This window comes from Palaemon carinicauda, chromosome 15 (genome assembly GCF_036898095.1).
Source record: "Palaemon carinicauda isolate YSFRI2023 chromosome 15, ASM3689809v2, whole genome shotgun sequence".
Lineage (NCBI taxonomy): Eukaryota > Metazoa > Arthropoda > Malacostraca > Decapoda > Palaemonidae > Palaemon > Palaemon carinicauda.
The window spans coordinates 69,456,307-69,475,078 of NC_090739.1; the positions used below are offsets into that span (position 1 = coordinate 69,456,307).

The window sequence follows — 18,772 nt, forward strand, 5'->3', positions numbered from 1 at the left end:
GTTCTTTAAGGCTTTATCCATGCTTGACATAATGAGGCTGAGACTATCAGTGTCCACATCCTTCAAGGCTGGAACCTTCTTCCCCAAGGCTCCCAGAGTTCAGTCAAGGAAAAAGAATACTTCGAAAGCTTTGAAGACGCTCTGATGTTGACCAGAGAATTTGGTCCTTCTTAAAGCCATCCGACGCAGAGCGTCTACTAGACTCGAAAATTCTCCTTGGGCAGAGGTAGGAACTCCCAAGCTGAGAACTTCTCCCATCTCGAACCAAACACTAGATCTGGAGGCCAATTTAGCCGAGGGAAAAAGGGAAAAACAGTATAACCCTGGATATTCTTGGATTGTATCCAGTCTCCCATCATCCTCAAAAGCTCTATTTAGATGATCGGGACAGCACCATCTTTGTAAGCAGAGACTCCTTCGACACCTTCCCTAGCATAAACTCTGAAGGCGGGGAACGAGGAGCAGCAGGTACAAAATAATTCGGAAACTCTTCAGAGAAACTCTCATGAGTTTCTATACGTCAACCGAAGGATGAAGGATCCTAGGATCTTCTCCTACGAGAATTCCTCTAAAAGATAAATAAGGGAAAGGAGATCGTCGATCCCTTCTTCCCACAAGACTAACCGAGGTAGAGACGTCTTGTTTCCTAGGAGTTAACTCCTTAAGGCCCTGTAATTCTGGCCTCAATGGGTCCAAGATCATTACTTACCTTTACTTATTTAAGGGGTTTATTTCTCGCCCTCCATCAGACACCGAGTCTGTACAGTAGGGCCTTGGTATGTGAAAATAATTCTTCCAATTAATATTTATCTCTGTATCTTTTCAGTTATAGCGCCTGGCGTAACTATGTTCCAACGCTAGACGCTCGCGGTCATTACGATCGGAACCAAGACGTTCGCGATCTCGACGTTCGGCTCGACGGGTGTAATCACGACATCCAAGTCCTGATACTCGACGTCACGTCTAACTGCTTGACGTTCAGCGTCACGTCTAACTGCTTGGTGCTCGGCGTCACGTCTAACTGCTTGGTGCTCGGCGTCAAGCTTGACACCCGACATAAAGTCCAACTGCTTGACGCTTGACGCCATGCAACTGCTTAACGCTTGACGCCATGCAACTGCTTAACGCTTGGTGTCACGACTAACTGCTTGACACTCGACGTCAAGTCCAACTGCTGGACTCTAGACGCCATACAAATCCTTGACGCTCGGCGCCACGTGACTCTCGGAACAATGACGTTCACGGTTTAGACGCTCGCGACTTAACGCTAGCGATTTAGACGCTTGGAACTATGCTTGACACTCGGCGTCACATCCAACTGCTTGACGCTCGACGTCATGTCTAACTGCTTGACACTCAACGTCAAGTCCAACTGCTGGACGCTTGACGCCATGCAACTGCTTGCCGCTCGGTCTGAACAAGGACGCTCGCGATTCAGACGCTCGGAACTATGACGTTCGCATCTAGAACATTCGCTTATCCAACAACAGAGACAAAGAAGTTGCACTCAGTTCCAAACATCGTGTCAAACTCTTACAGAATCGTAGAAGTGCTGGACGCTAGACTTCCTGCTGGACGCTCGATTACGTCACGCTTGCCGTCCAATGACGTCTTGCTGGAAACTCGATGATGTCACGCTTGCTGTCCAATGTTACGTGCCATGACTTCCAGCTACTCGACGCCTTGCGTCCTTAAAGCTCGGCATCCTTCTTGATGCTAGAAAGCAGGACGCTCAACGTCTCGTCTTATTTGTCTAGAAAGAAGTGAAATACGTAAGACGCCAGCCCTGTCTGTGAGCTGAGTCAACCGACGGCGAAGATAATACTTTTACCTCGCCTTTCCTACGGCAAGGGCGAGCGTCCTGGAAGAGACAACAAAAACGCTCGAGGGGACGTCTGCTCAAGTGCTAACGCCTCTCGTTTCCTTTCGCCGATCGACATTCTTTCTCCCAGGGGTTGAGGAGCTTGGAAGAGGTCTAAGGCTAGGATAACGATAGGTTCGAACAGACGCACCCTCCACTGACTGATTAAACTCACTGCACTAATCTAGCACTGAAAATTGCACTTTTTAATACTCTTTCACATAAGACCAAAGGAAAGACATGTAACCCTTTTACCTTGTAAAAGGAAAGTACATTAAATGTATTGTATTAATTAGACCTGCCCGCTGCGGGAGATATTACTCTTCCGCCAAGGGCTTGAATGAGAATTCAATAGGTTATTTGATTAATATTAGAAATCCCAAGGACGAAAACAAAACTGAATAACGATACAAAGTAATTTGTGAGACTGTATCGATTGTCTGAGAACTACGTAGCATAACTTTAACTGTACGCTAGTTTTATTTAAAATCCGAAAATAGATCGATGATTCTCTACATAAAGTAAACTAAAAGCTCAAATATATTCTTAAAAATAATATATTCCTTTTACATCATAAGAACTTAAATACTTTGGTTTTTAAGTAGAATTTTACTTTTCATAACTAACGATACAAATTAATTTGTGATACTGTATCGATTCAGAACTGCGTAGTGTAACTCTAACTGTATGCTAGTTCTATCTAAACTCCGAAAATAGATTGATGATTATCTAAATAAAGAATACTAATAGGAAAAATATATTCTCAAGAATAATATATTCCTATTATATTATAAAAACTTAACTATTTTTTCTATTCTCTGCGTCGAAAAAGAAAAGAAAATGCAAGTCATACTACGTAGTAACTACGTAGTTTGCGTCATGTTTGTGAACGTCGTAAAGTTTGCGGAGTGTTAACCTACCGCCATCATGTTTTTAAGAGTAGGTTCGTTATTTTTTCAGTAGGTGGAAAAACTCCTAATCCCTTTCAAGTTATGAACATATCGATCATAACCCAACCACTACTCTCAGTTAAAATACAACCAAACTACCGAAAGCCAACAGTAAATTGTACATCACCAAGATGACTGCAATTATACAGGTTACAGCGAGTGAAAAATCCAACGATGTTGCCGACGTGAGCGGCAGAGAAGATCTGAGGAATCATGGAATGATTCCAGGTACCTCGCTAGGGGGCCGCAGGCGGTACACCTGGCTACCCAACAAGCGATTGCCGCGAGTTTTGAAATTTCTGCCAGACGTCAGGGACGTATAGCTATATATATATAACTACTGTACAGGGTAAGTCTTATTTTTAAAAAGGTATGATGATAAAAAAAAAGGTAAAAGAAGCATTACAATTTATATTATGAAATTGAATATTTAGAAATATATAACTGCATTACAGTAGTTTACTGTTATTAAGTATTCTTTAAATAATCCCTATTACTGTTGAGTTGGATATTCTATATTTAGGAAGTTAGGCACTGGATTTAACACTTTCAAAACATACATTCATAGAATTTACCATATTTACCAATGCCTAAAAGATTACAAATAATAATTCAATGAGAAATATTAAAATGAGAAGTCTGATACAGAATGGAAAATTCCTTATCGCATATCGCACTGAAAAGATCTATATAGCACTGGGGAATTCCTTACCATCTGTACTTTGTTATCTATACTAGAAATTTTCCAAGAACAGTTTTAGTACCATTATTCAATACATAAACTGTAATAACAAACTATGTAATATTTAAATGGATATAAAATAAAAAAAATCAATAGATTGTACAGCAGAAAAATAAACAAAACACAGCCTAACCTTTTTGGATTTCCATATAAAACGGATTTTGAGCGAAGCGAAAAATCTATTTTTGGGTGAGATGGCCATGACGTCCTAATGGAAGGTTCCTTTAGTAGCTTCGCTCAAAATCCGTTTTTTGGGCTCAAGCCATGACGTCCTAATGGAAGCATACCAGAGAATTAATGTATCTGTGGTTTTGTGTTAGTGCCTTAACCTTGGGGCAATATTTCCACGGCCAAAAGGGCCAATTGAGACAAATGACGTTACCGTTATCCGTCATCATCACTAAGCATAACAATGTTAGTGCTTCCTGCCCCCTGCAGGGAAGAGTCATTTTAGATGTAGGAAAAGGGCCTCAAGGTAGCATATATTGTATGAACAAACATAAGTATACACTGAGAATACAACCGGTCTCAAGGATTGTATATATTGCGGAACCAATATCAGTGTCCCCATCCATTGATTGTAAGCATACAATGATATGAGAAATACTTACATGAGTAAGTTAAGGAACTCTGGTATTTCAAAACATGCAATTGTTGGGCGAATTAGGACGCAACTGCATTTTAATAGACATTTATTCCTAATAAATGACTACATGCTAAATGAATGTAGCATGATAAGGAAATTATACGAGAGACATACACAGAAAATAATGTTCCCCTTTTTGAAAGGGGGAAATGATGATTGCCACTGTCAAACTGAAGAAAAGCTCTTTTAACAAGACTTTTCTTTATAATTTCTGTACATGAAATAGTCTAACAACACTGTGTACTATGTACACACGGCACTAGTGGTATCCGTATAATTTCACACCTGAGATTCTGAACAGATTTAGTGTTACCTTGGCAACACTTATTCAAAGGGAGGTCACACAAAAATTGCTGACCCCTTCTCCTTTTAATTGATAGTCCCAGTCAATTTACTGTTCATCGCAGAGCTAGACGACAGGGTCCAAATAGCACCTGCCGCCACCACATATTGCTTCAATCCATAGATTTGCTTAGTAGAGTGTCTGTAAGACACATTGGACAACCTCCGATCAGTAGGTGAACGAAGAGGCTGAAGTCCACACACTGAAAGGTTCAGTGATGAAGCAACTTTCCTCGGATCTTTTATCTGCAGGAGTACTGTCAGGATCCGCTCCGCGAAAAAGGTAGGTGAGCTTCGCCCTCAGTTGTAGTGGATAGTTTGATCCAAAGTTTTCTCCTGTAAAGAGCTGTTCCTCCTGAAGTCTGAAGTTCTATGAAGATAGACCTTAGACGCTCTAGCAGACCTAGAGAGACATCTTCCTTCAGAGAGCAGATTCTCCAGGAGCCCCACCTCTAAGTATGTAGGACGTCTTTAATGAGAAAGGTAGATCAGAAAGAGATGCAGTTCTCTCACTTAATGTGGCCCTCAGGATAGGGCCACTATTACACTAACTCTAGTCCCAGAGGCTCTAGCGAACCGAAAAAATAACCTTTTAGGTTAGATGGTTGAGGGAACAATCCTCATTGTTCACAGGTGAGGCATAATGTAGGACCGTGTCCAAAGACCATTAGATGGGCTTTAGTGGCGTTGCGGGCCTAAGCCTGCACATGTTATCGGGAATTTATTAAAGATTCCAATCATTAGATCCATTTAAAGGGCATATAGAAGAGGTCTAGTCGGGGCTGATTTGCACAGAGATAATGGTCCATGGATCCAAAGATCCCATTAAGTGACCTCTCTCGCAAGTTCGGCCATACCCTTGGAGGGTTTATATGGAGACAAGGCCGAAGAACTAGCGTTCTCATAGTATTCAAGGATACACTGCCTCCTCCCTCAAAGGCCAACGTGCTGTCGGCTGCCAGACCCTGAATATAGGGGTGGACAGAGAAGGACAGGCAGAAGATCATGAGATTGTTTTTGGGCCCTTTTGCTTTACAAAACAATTTACTTTCCCAAGAAGACTTGTATTGTCTTCTCGTTGACTAGACTTGTATTCTTCTAGGAATTCTATTTTGCCCTTAAGATCCCAGTCTTTTTCCTAATCGTTAAGGGCAAGGAATTCGTAAAATGAAGGGATCAGGTGTACTGTGATAAATAGAAGGCAGAAAACTTCTGAACCTCCTGGATAATCCTAGGTGCATAACTAGGACTAGCCTCTGCCTCAGTTCCTTCATTACAGGGAACGGGATGTTCTTGGGCTTTCTGGGAGCCAATAGAGCCCCTCTTCCTTGGAAGGGTCTCAGCATGTAGAGGGCCTTCTGGAGGAAATTTTGATGGGCTGAATAGGAATTCTAAGTCAATCACTTCTAATGTAGAGACATGATGTCTGTTACCTCCATTAGAGGGTCCTCGTATGGGACTAAATAACGAGATAGTATCTTGATAACGCTCATGATGAAGAGAACGATCTGCAGCTCGGGGACTTGTCCCTTTCTGGGAGGGAATGGGTCTGCGTCCGTGTACCATTCCAACTCTATTGGGTGAAACCCGAGAAGAGCATCCGCTGTCACCTTGCGGATCATATATAAACGAGCTGCTGATAGGCGCCATTCCCTTAAGGAAGGGATGGCTAGCATTCCCTAATGAAATGAGACGTCCCTTATCCTCGACAGTTTTGACGCCTCATTATCGCTTCGATGTTCCAGATCAACCTGAGGAGGTCCGATCTGTGTGGAGAGAGTTTATCCACCCATTACAGGGCTAAATTGGGCTACGGGTCCGTGGCCTTTGGTCATTTTAGGGTAAGCGGAGAGGGAATGACCATCATTGGTCCTATTAGATCTCTTCGAGCGTTTGATGCGTATCTTCTCCAGCCTCTTAGCGCATCTTATAGTTGTGCACGTAGCACTGGGTTTGTCATCATCGTGAACTGGAGAAAGTTCGAAACTCCTCCCTGTTAGCATTATGGAATCCTGACTGATTACCATAGTCTCTTGACAGACCTTGCGATCTCCTTTTACATCCCCAGGGGAAAAGGGGGCGTTAGGGTGACTACAGGTTTCAATGATTTTTTAAAACATTGAAGCCCCTGAGCTGGAGAGAATCGAGATTCTATTATTTGCATCCTCAATGTTCCAGGGCCGGATCATCTCCATGGATGCTCATAGACAGTAATTTCGGGTGCTGCCCACCCCAGCCTGTCGTCCAGGGCCATCGTTGCCTGAACTCTTTCTAGGCTTGGTTTCACTTGACTGTCTGCTAATTCCGTAAGGATCCTAGGACTGAAACTAGTCCGACGAGAATCTCGTCCAGGATATACGTTATCTTCCATAACTTGGATCCTAGGTAGGAGGGGAGGGGGTGACTGACTGGAAGTTGCTGATAGACATCTTCCAGGGCTGGCTAGATTGTCAACACCCCTTACTGAATAGGGTCCTTATGTTCAGAAGGATTATCATTCTGACCTTGCTGTTCTATTGGAACTCGTTGCGTGGCGCCAAGTCCAGAATGACTCAGAGATTTTTTGGGTCTTTCATGTGAACACTAAACTGCCTTCATTGGAAATCGATGGACTCAACTTTCCTCACCGCTAGTATGCTCTAGAGCTTTAAGGTATACTCTTCTAGGGGGAATTTGAATATAAGAAGAGTTGAGGAAAGGATGGTGGAGGTATGTCCATTTCCATTCTAGTCTCATCTTGGTCAGGCCTTGGACTCCAGTGATCAAAGGTCCGGCGATCCAGGAGGAACTTCCCTCCTACCAGAAGCGTCTGTTTGCTTCGCTTGATCCGAAGGTGTATAAATCTGACTGTCTGTGGAACAACGGTCATTGTAACTGTGGGATGCAGTTTAACATCCTAGGGAGAACTAAGAAACCCTTCCGTTCTCCTTTCAGGCCATACCTGACTGTTCGCCTATATCAGCTTTTCAGTGTTTCACTGTAATAGAAGATTCCTTTCTATTGTATAAAGCTTAGGATAGGCTAAGTACGCTGGAAAGAGGAGAGACACAGACGTGTAAATCCTTCCTGCCAACTGCTGCGGTCTTCCTAATTATTGAATCTAGGGCATCCCCTTTCAAGAAGAGGCCGATGGAAGATTCTAGTCCATAAGGCTAGAGTAGCGCCCCACATCCGGGGAATTAATAATGAGAATCAAGAGGCTGATGAAGCATCAGCGTAAGGAAGAAGGGGGGAAGTGGATCCCCCAAATCAGGTAGGTCTCAGTAAGGGGTTGTGTTTAGAAGCACAACGTACTGGAAAACCATTCTATTGTATGGTTATGTACCAAGGATTTCTGTCTGCGATATGGTCCTAAACTGCAGGTGTACAGGGTGTTGTATACCCCTATACAACTGGCCTGTTACCGTCAAGGCTAGTGCTTGGGGGTAAGTTAATTGGCACAGTACTTCAGTACCGATATGGCTAGCAGGTCTTCGACATATCAGTGATTTGTCGGCTGTCAGCGGGTCGCTGACAGACGTCACACCATCCTAGCCAGTATTCAATGTGACTGGGTAGTGGTGAAAACTATACGCATAGTCAGCGGATCTCTGAACCAGAGGAGACTCCTCGGGCTGTCGGCAGACCGCTGGGAATCGGCGGGCTGTCGATTGAAGGTATACCAACTCATCTATTGACTGGGTGGTGACCAAGGGCACACACTGCCGGCTCTTGGCGGCGGAGTCAGATGTGACAGTAAAACAATGACTGCTGTCGTTGATTTCACTACAAGGTGTGGCTTGAATGTGGAGTCTCTGCCCGGTGTTTGTCAGTCGGGGGTTCGAGTCCCGCTCAGACTCACCAATGCCGTTAGTATCTGCAACCTCAGCTTGAGAGGCAGGGTTGGGGGTTTAGACCTGAAAAACCTTTAAAAGGAGCAGTAAATCGGCATTTTTAGTAATGAGAAAGTGAAGTTTTCGGTACAATTCCCGTAGAGTTCTCGCATTTTACGGGTTCGCAGTTGAACCGCATTTAAGAGATAACTTTCGAAACTAAACCAACCACAGTTCGACAGCTCTAGACTGCCGTCCTGCAGTTTGGGGATTTTGGAAATAATATTGCTGGGGGAACCTGCATATATTATGTCCGTGAAAATGCTCATCTTTATAACTGCAGAAGACTGCAATGCATCATCTGGTGTCCCTCCTGTAAGGAAGGGAGAACAGAAAGGAGTATTCAATTGATTATCGCATCGATGGGCAATTTGCAAAGTTGTCTTTTGACAAAATAGCTTAGGACAGAAAGCTAAAAGAGATAGTGGGAGACACATACCCGTGTATCCCTTGTGAGCCAATGCTGTTACTTCTCAGTCTTAAGGAAATTCCTCCAACCGGGGAATTCCCTGAAGAAAAGGGGGCTCGAACACCTAGGTGTAAGGAAGTGTACAAGCACTGTCCCCTTCTATGCTTAATGCTATGAGGTAAGGAGGATTGATACACAATCAGAGTATCGAAGGAATGTCATTCTTTCGAAATAGGAGCGGTAACAGCAGAAGCTCGCATCCAAGATATGTTGATTAGAAATTAAAAGACATATATTTGTCTAGCCCAACCCATCTATTCACTGCAACCTCCCTTACAATATTAAATCAGGAAGTTTCCTGAACAGGGAAACTCAGGGATAAGGGCTCTCCCCTTTAGGGGTTAGAGGCGTCACACCACCGGCCCTTTATGAAATTTAATATTGCAGGGTAAATAGAAACTGATTTCAAATCAGAATATTGATGAAATATTATTCCATCAATAGAGAATTGGGTTCAGCAAATATCTAGATAGGGACACCCAATATATATTGGAAATAACTACTAGTATAATCTATACGTTAGTTATCCATCTGCCGTATTTACTATACCGCAAATATACCGACTACCTGTATAGACCTATACCGTAGTTCAGCCGGCAGAAAATAAAAGACATATACTTATGCATCCCAACCAATCTATTTGCTGTGACCTCCCGTACAATATTAAATCAGGGAGTTTCTTGATCAGGGAAACTCAGGGATAAGGGCTCTCCCCTATAGGGGTTAGAGGTGTCACACCACCAGCCCTTTACGAAATTCAATATTGCAGGGTAAATGGAAACTGATTTCAAATCAAAATATTGATGGAATATTAATCCATCAATATAGAATTGGGTTCAGCAAATATCTGGGCAGGGATACCCTAGATATATTGGAAATAACTACTAGTATAATATATACGAGAGTTATTCATCTGCTGTATATACTATACTGCAATTATACTGATTACCTGTATAGAAATATACTGTAGTTCAGCCGGCATATTGCCGGATTAGCTAGCTATTGTCGGAGCATCTAGCAAGCTAGAAAGGAGAGGGAGAGAGAGAGAGAGAGAGAGAGAGAGAGAGAGAGAGAGAGAGAGAAAGCATGGAGTGAAGGCTATCTATTACTGTATATGTATACAGTAATAAAAGATGTAAAAGTCTAATTTTACTGCCTTTCTCCGAAAAGAAGGTTCACTTCCACTTAGCCATAGTACTACTGTATTGCCGGCTTACTACTGTAGGCCAACCTCCGGCAGCACGAGTACAGTCGGCATACTACCTACTGAGTCAGTATCTATCTGTGCCGGTCTACTGCCGGCCAGAACAATACGCCGACAACAGAAACTGTGGCTAGCAGTTCAAGGGAGAACTGGAGAACCTTGGTGACAAAAGGGGCCTCCCATCCACAGCCGCCAAAGCCGCCAGTCGCCGACAGCCGTCATGGCCGTTGGCAGTTGGCGACAGCTGATGACTGAGGAGGGGGGGGTGTCTGGGCGGCCCCGGCAACCCACCTGCAATGGTAAGGTTGCAGGACTCCAGCACAGGAAAGACAATGGCTCGGCCATCGTAAAAGAACAGAGAGGGGAGGGGAAAGGGTCCTATATGAGGTATAGGAGGGACCGGCAATATTGCTGGATCTACACACCTTGAAGAAACTCTGTTTCAGTACCAGCACGACCACAAGCGGCAAGAGAATCATTTATTCTCCAGCTTAGGAGGTGCTAATACAGTTAAGGGGACGGCAGCTCATGCCGTTCCTCTCAACAAGGGAGAAACAGAGTTCCAATGCCGGCGACATCCTAGGCCACAAGAGTATACGACTCTATAGCCTAGGGTCGGCGAGCATAGGACTAGTCTACTAGACCACAGGGAGAAGGTGGCGGTAACATTCGACCACTTAAGGTGTAGTCTAGGGAGGGCTAGCCTCTATGCTGGTAGTTCCGACGGCAAGGGAATGCAATCACCCCGCCGACCGACTGCCGACAAAGACTAAATACTCTGAGGTTCTGATCGAATCCCAAAACTTGCCGACGGCCTATAAGGGATGAGACAGAAAACTCTAGGCTAGCCATGCCTGAATTCGAAATTCAAGGCCGACGCAGAGAGTTGTAGCCTAAGGCTACTCTCAGAGGGAAGAGAGATTACCCATAAATCTCTAGTGAGATTGATGATGGTTAATATAATTCCAGGAGATATCGATCTCCAGGAATGATAACCAATACACAAGGGTAACCGGGGAAATGACGAAAGTATATGTTGTCTAGGTTATGTTACCCAGACATGACGAGATTTCGGTTACCTAAATCACCAAAACTCTGACATATACGATCGCCACGGAAAGGGAAAAATATGCTTATGGATATCTTTACAATATATAATGCCTAAATAGCTTTCATAACAATGAATAAGCTATTTACACCGGAATATCGTTCTGCTAACTAAATAGCACATGTACAAAGAACGACAGCGCCATGGCGACACCGGCGATCGGCGAAGATCCGCACACAAGAAATACACAATTTCATTGCGAGGCTGGAACTAAATTACATATTGTAAAGAATCAGTACTCAACTTTCTAGATGGAGAAAGAAGCCGTAGAAGCATAAAGATTCCCAGAAATCGATCGGAAATGTCAGATCGACAGGGAACACCACCGTAGCGAGTCGCTACAGATAAAGGAATGACCGCCAGAGGGAGTTGGAGCGGTTTTGATACGATTGTAGTAGGGGAACCAGGGTTTTGGTGGGGGTGCTGGGCGTAGACGAGCGCATGCCTTCGGCAGTTTATTGAAGATGTCGCTGGACAGATCAATCTAGAAGGCGTACATTAGTGGTCTAGTCAAGGCCGATTTGCAAGTAGAAATCGTGTTGGCTGCTAAGCCCTGTCCATGAAGGTGAATGAAGAAGGACATACAAAAATCGATGGTGATTTCCGTAGGATTTTTTGCCTTGACGAATGAGACCCACTTTCTCCAGGATGATTCGTATTGCCGTCGTGTGGATTCGGTCTTGTATTCCTCGAGGAAGTCTAGACTTTTCTTCGAGATCCCAAACCTTTTCTTCGCGGCTAGGGAGAGAAAATCATGAGATGAAGGTCCCTGACTTTCAATGATGAAGCGAAGACAGTCGACTTCTGTACTTGCTGGGAGAGAACTGGGCCCGGGAGAGGGATCAGCGTGGGCTGTAGCTCCAGGACCAGGGGGTACCAATTGCTCCGGGGCCACTTGGGAGCCACTAGGGCCGCTGTCCCTTTGAAGGTTCTCAGCTTGGAGAGGACTTTCAGCAGAAGGTTGGTGGGAGGGAACAGGTAGATCCTGGACCATCTGTTCCAATCCAGTGACATGACGTCCACTGCTTCTGCCTTGGGGTCCTCGTACGGGGCCACATAACGAGGAAGTTGATTGTTGTCGCTCGTTGCGAAGAGATCGATCTGAAGTTCTGGGACTTGGTGAGAGATGAAGGAGAAGGATCTTGCGTCTAGAGACCATTCCGACTCTATCGGCCTTGCCCGAGATAGAGCGTCCGCAGTCACGTTGCGGAATCCTTGTAGATGAACTGCAGACAGGTGCCATTTCTTCTTCTCTGCCAGACGGAAGATTGGGAGAAGCACCTGATTTATCTGGGGCGATCTTGAGCCTTGGCGATTGAGACATCGCACTACCACCGAGTTGTCCAGGGTTAGACGAATATGGATCGAGGGAGGCGGGGAGAGTTTCTTCAGAGTTAGAAGAACCGCCATGGCCTCCAAGATGTTGATGTGAAACGTCTTGAATAGGGGAGACCATGTCCCTTGAGCCTGTTGTTGGTGGGAGTGACCTCCCCAACCCTCCAGCAAAGCGTCCGTGTGGATGTTGAGTGATGGAGGTGGATGTTGAAGAGGGATGGACCTTTTCAGGGCCTTTGCTTCCGACCACGGCTTTAAGAGTAACGGAAGTCTGTTTGGGAGCCGTCTCTTGAGGTCTCTTCGAGCGATGGATGCAGAACGTCTCTAGACTCCCGCGGCATCCTTTAGCTGTGCACGCAGCACTGGGTTTGTCACTGAGGCGAACTGTAGAGAGCCTAGAACTCGTTCCTGCTGACGTCCTGAGATCCGTTTGGATTTCAGCAGTTTTTTGACAGACCCTGCTATTTCTTTCCTTTTCTTCTGGGGAATGGAAAGGCGGTGTGACTGAAGATGCCACCGGATTCCTAACCATTGGAACTTCTGAGCAGGAGAGAGGCGAGATTTCTTGGTGTTTATCTTGAATCCCAGGTGTTCCAGAAACTGGGTGACTTTGTTGCAGGATCTTAGACAATCTTCGGGCGATGTAGCCCAGACCAGCCAGTCGTCGAGGTAGGCCATCACCTGGACGCCGCAGAGGCGGAGCTGTTGAACGATGGCGTCTGCCAGCTTTGTGAAGATCCGTGGGGCCACATTAAGGCCGAAGGGCATGGCCTTGAAAGCGTAGCTTTTCCTTTGGAGTCGAAATCCTAGGTAGGAGGAAGCGTGGTGGTTCATTGGAACGTGCCAGTAGGCATCCGCCAGGTCTATGGAGACCGTGTAGGAACCTTGAGGCAGAAGGGTCCTTATCTGTTGAAGAGTCAGCATCTTGAACTTGTTGTTCGCTATGAACTTGTTGAGGGGGGATAAGTCTAGAATGACTCTGAGTTTGTCGGAGTCCTTCTTGGGGACGCAAAACAGTCTCCCTTGGAACCTGGTTGACCTTACCCTCCTTATCACCTTCTTGTTCAAGAGATCTAGGACATATTCTTCCAGAAGGGGGGTTGACTGTTGGAAGAATTGCTGGAAGGTTGGGGGTGGTTGAGTCCAACTCCAGCCTAGACCCTTCTTGACGATGCTGTGTGCCCAGGGATCGAAGGTCCAACGATCCTGGAATTGGCGGAGTCTTCCTCCCACCAGAAGCACTTCATTGCTTCTGGTTTCCCGAGGGCTTACTACCTCGGCCGCTAGCTCCCTTTCCTCCTCTGCCTCTGGAGGGGCGGCGAGATGCATCTCTGCCTGCACCTCTGTTTGAGCCTCTACCTTTGGGACGAAAGGTAGTTGACTGCTGCTCAAATGCAGGGGTGAAGACCGGCGACTGTGACAAGACCGGTTGGGTGACCAATTGAAAGGTCTGTTGTGGCTGAGCTGCCACTTGGGGAGTAGCGAATCCCGGAAACTGCCGTCTCTGTTGACGTTGCTGGGGTTTCGGCTTTGTGGGTTTCCTCTTAGGTTGAGGGCCGTCGTCCTGAGAGGATTTCCTTTTCTTTGACATGCCCCATTTGTGGAGAAGGTTCCTGTTCTCCGTGGCAGCCTTGTCGGTGATCTCTTTCACTAGGGAGGAGGGAAAGAGGTGTTTACCCCAGATGTTGGAGGAAATCAGCATCCGGGGTTCGTGTCTCACTGTAGCACTTGAGAACACGAATTCACGACAGGCTCTACGAGCCTTCGTGAAGCTGTACAGATCCTTTACTACGGTCGCCAGATGTGTTTTGGCGAGGACCATGTAGTAGTCAGGGACCCTAGTGTCACCGGCCATGACTTCGAGCTGTACTTGGAGGGACATAGATGCGGCGAGCCTTTCCTTCGTATCATGTTCCCGACGAAGGAGATGATCGTTAAGTTTTGGGAGGTCCTTGTTAAACTGACGACCAGCGACGTCAGGCTCTAGTTTCCCCACTACAAATGTTGACTGGACGTCTTTCCAGTGTCTAACATCAGGGGGGAGTGGTCAGGGAGAAGGGTCTGCACTCCTCCAGTGCAGGGCAAGGTTTTCCTTCTTCCACTGCCTTATGCACCGCAGTGAAGGCCTTTTCCAAAAAGGGGAAGGTGGCATCGTCTGGTGCGACGTAAGTCGGGTGCTTTTTGCTAAGCACTGGTAGTTTAGAGCAGGTGAAGCCCCTACTTTTCACCGTATTGGCTAACATAGCCAGGGCCTTCGGGAGATCGAACACGATAACCTCCTTTGGTTCGGTCTCCTCTTTAGAGGCAGGTTCAGACCTCAGTCGGATGTAACAGTCCGGGTAAGCCTCAAAGTTTGGGAAGAATTCCACTTCTTCCAGCGCGATCGAGCCGACCTTTTCGCTAATAAAGATCTTGCCCGTGGTGATCGGCATGTGCTCAGCATACCTCCAGCGGTTAGTATCCGAGCATGCAGGGAGGTCCTTAACCAAAATCCTTTTCGGTTGCTTCGAACTTCCCATGTTGGACCTGAAGAACTCATGCGTCTCGCGGAGTTTCTTATCCATGAGAGCCTCAAGCATCTTGAAGATCTCCTGGGTGTTGGATGGGGTAGGATCCGGGGTAGCGGATGTAGAAGGGAGCGATACATCCGTCAGTGTAGGAGTTGGTGTGGGGGTGGGTGTTGGAGCGACCTCCTGCTCCGACTCAGGGTATTCCACCTGATCTTCCTCATAGTCCAGTTCGTCACCCATGAGGTTCCTCTCCGTGTTCTCCGACACTTCCGACATACATTCCACGTTGTCGGAATCCAAACGGCACTCATGCATGGACTGAGCCATGACCACATCCGGTTCCACCACTATCTGGACGGTGGGAATCTGATCTTTAGGGACCACTGAGTCTGGTGATGCCCTCGGGAAAAGCAAGGCCCTCAAATCTTCGGTGGCGAGATACGGTCCGGTGGCGTTCTTCTGGAAGCCACGCACCCACTTGCGTAGCTTCTCTCGAGCAGCGTCCCTTACCTCCGCTGAAGGAGGATCGTTGAACGCCTCGACTAGACGGTCCTTGCAGACTGTACAGTGCTGCGGGTCCCAGAATTTCAGTTCGCCTTTCTTATTGGCGCAGGGGGTCGTGGGTCCGACACGCCGTGTGCCCGTAGAAGTGCGGGCGCTTCACTCCACAGAAGTTGTGGTCACATTTAACGTACTCCTCCTGTAAAAGAAAGAGAACATGAGTATACGGAAGTCATAGGAGTGACTTATATTACTCTAAAGTTAAATTTTAAGTAGTTAACTTTAACTTAACATTAATTAAATTATAACATTGTAATGTTAGAGAGTGGAGCGGGAAATGAAGTAGATAGACACATACTTGTGCATCCCGCCCAGCTGGTTACCGTAACCTTATCAGTAGGCAATTTCGTTTGTGACCGAGGACACAAGGCAGAAATCTTCATGGATCGCCAAGGAAGGCAGAAGATAATTCTAGCAGAGATTGCCTGAGATGTATATCAAGGACTGAGACCACTCAGACCATTATAGTAAAACTGGGGGGTAATAGAAGACCCCATATGACACGGGTTCCGGCAACCAGCTGCGCTAAGAAACACACAGCATGCTGGAAAATTGTGATATGCAAGAAGACAGCACGGCTGTTAATAGAACGGTAAGACAATACCTATCCATTGGGGTAGCCAAGCTATCTGGTTGCAGTGTAGGGCTATCAGCATGTAGTTGATAGCTGGGAGAAGGGGTGCAAGTCTCTTGGCGCCTCCAGAGGGCGCCGGCAGACCAGCGGCACGCCGGAGGCCGCTCCAGCAGAGTTTATGGCATTAGGGAAGACACATAGAGAATTCAGGTGTAATGCCAGCTCAGCGGCCGCTGCGCTGTGCCGGCGGCTCCGGCAGCCGAAGGCTGCCAGCTTGGTGACTAGTTCATAAGATAAGGAAGGGGGTTATGGTATACCCAGACCGCCGGCAATCAATGCCGGCACGCCGGAGGCCGGCCCGAAGGACGGACAACCGAAGCTAGGTAGTGTAAGGGTAGGCCATCGGCTATACACCGACGGAAGGGGGCAGCCCTCAGGCACGCGGAGGGCTGTCGACTAGGGAGGGTACCTCAGGAATGTGTCACCAAGGGGGGGGGCGGTATCGCCGGCAGTAGAGGCGGCAAGGGACTGGCACCAGGACAGAAAGAGAGACAGAAGGAGGGATGGAGGGATAAGAATACGAACTCCCATAGCATCCCACCTGAGAGAGTGTACCTATGATAGGGGTGAGCCCTATCACCCAATGGCAGGGGGCCGGCAGTCGGCCGGGTGCCAGAGTAACCCAAGGGAGGGTTAGGGTACACCCAAGAGGGGGGGAACCCCTGCGGACAAATCGCTTCCAGTGGCTAACCCCATAGGACGCTATGAAGGGTATATGTACCAGAGCGGCCTGCCCACAGGAGCTCAAGATAGCCCTATCACTCCACCCTAAGGAGGAGTTGTAGGACTAGGGACAGATGTGCATAGACTAGCCTATGTATAAGCTAGACCATACTAAGTGATAGGTGGGGAGGGGGAAGAAGAGGGGTCTTCCATAGGGGAGGCTCTGTACAAAAACGGCCACCAAGGAAGGGAGGACGCTCCCTAGCCTAGGGTAGGTAACCTGAATGAGAACGGTGCATGGGTACCGTTTCAAGCTAATAGTACAGAACTAGCCCCCACCGAGGCCTAACCTAGAGAAGGGATGTTTAACCCCAAGCTAGGTAGGCTGAAAGACATATCGCAAGTTGCAATGAAGGTCAGGTAACCTAACCTCAGCAACTGAGGAAGGACAGGCCGTTCCTCTTTCTCGGACGCAACCCTAAGGGGGGATCATTCCCTTAGGGAGGACAGAGAAGCGATAAATACTCTGATACGGACTTGATCCCCTTACGTGGTAGGGGGAGCATGGCCACACAGAGGGAATGCCCTAAGGCAGGGGGTGAAGGAAGCATTTAGGGGTCCTACATTTAGGTTTGGTTAGAAAGGCACACTATCAAACCGATCCCCTATATGGTCCCTGAAGGCGAAAAAACACTTGCATCACAGTAAACAGTATCATAAATAATGCCACTATCTTCATAACTTAACCTAGGATCACTGGAATATATCATGCATGAACACTGGTGCTAGGCAATCTGGCCTAGGGGCTAAGCTAGCAATCTAGTATGGGGTCAGGCGATGACCGAATAAAAGAGCGTCAAAACACGATATATGAAGATCCTAGCTATGAAGACTAAATAACTAACAATATCAATTAGTCAAGAGGCCGGAATAAGCTGTTCAGGCTAGCTAAATAAGGCATGCAAGGGAACAGCGACGCCATAAAATGGCGTGTCCGATAGCAGCACAGCTCCGCCAGAAAACATGAAATATCTCGAAAAGTGTAAGTTACTTTTTGGGCTCAAGCCATGGCGTCCTGATGGAAGGTTCCTTTTTGGTAGCTTCCTTGGGTAAATAACTACCAAGATATTCCCAGAGAATTTAACCACAGATTATCACAGAATTCTAACTTCTGGAGCGAGTATCCTAAAGGTTTCCCTTTTAAGACATCGTATATCAACAGGGGACGCATGTATTAACGCGCCACATAGCTATCTACACCCCGAACAGAGTTAATGCTTCGGTGTGTAAGGGCTGAGAATAGCTGGGAGCCGTTCCATAGCTAATCTCATCCGTGGCTACTTCTGGTACTCGAGACGTAAACAAACGGGCGCCATTGCTTAAATGACGTCACGACCGTCTTCATCCTTTGTTCAGTAGCTCGCCCTACTTAGACGGATTTTCCCTGTGCCTTACTTATCGCTTTGCATCTACGTTATGTCGCTACCTTCGGCCTCGCCTTCTTCTGGAAAGTTGAGTACAAGGTTCCAGTATTGTTTAGTTAAGCTCTGACCGTAAAGTAAATATTACTTTCCGAGATATTCGTTGTTTTGTGACAGAGCTGTGCCTCTACCGGACCCGCCATTTTATGGCGTCGTTGTTGTTATGCATGCCTTATTTAGTTAGCCACAACAACGCTTCCGGCCTCATTTACTTATCGATAACATTAGTTTATTTAGTCTTCATAGCTAGGAACTTTTATATCGTGTTTTGACGCTTTTTATCGGTCATCGATTGACCTCATACCAGTCGGCTACTATAGCCCCCAGGCCAGAGCGCCTATATATCAGTGTTCATGCATGATTTTATTAGTGATCCTAGGCTAAGTTATGAAGA

At 46.5% G+C, this 18,772-nt stretch overlaps 1 protein-coding gene across 2 annotated transcripts in view; it reads right to left on the minus strand.

Moving 5' to 3' along the window:
- The window catches only part of LOC137654656 (SID1 transmembrane family member 2-like), a 246,009-nt gene that overhangs the window by 175,583 nt on the left and 51,654 nt on the right, over window positions 1-18,772 (minus strand). The gene's annotated exons all lie outside the window — the stretch shown is intronic.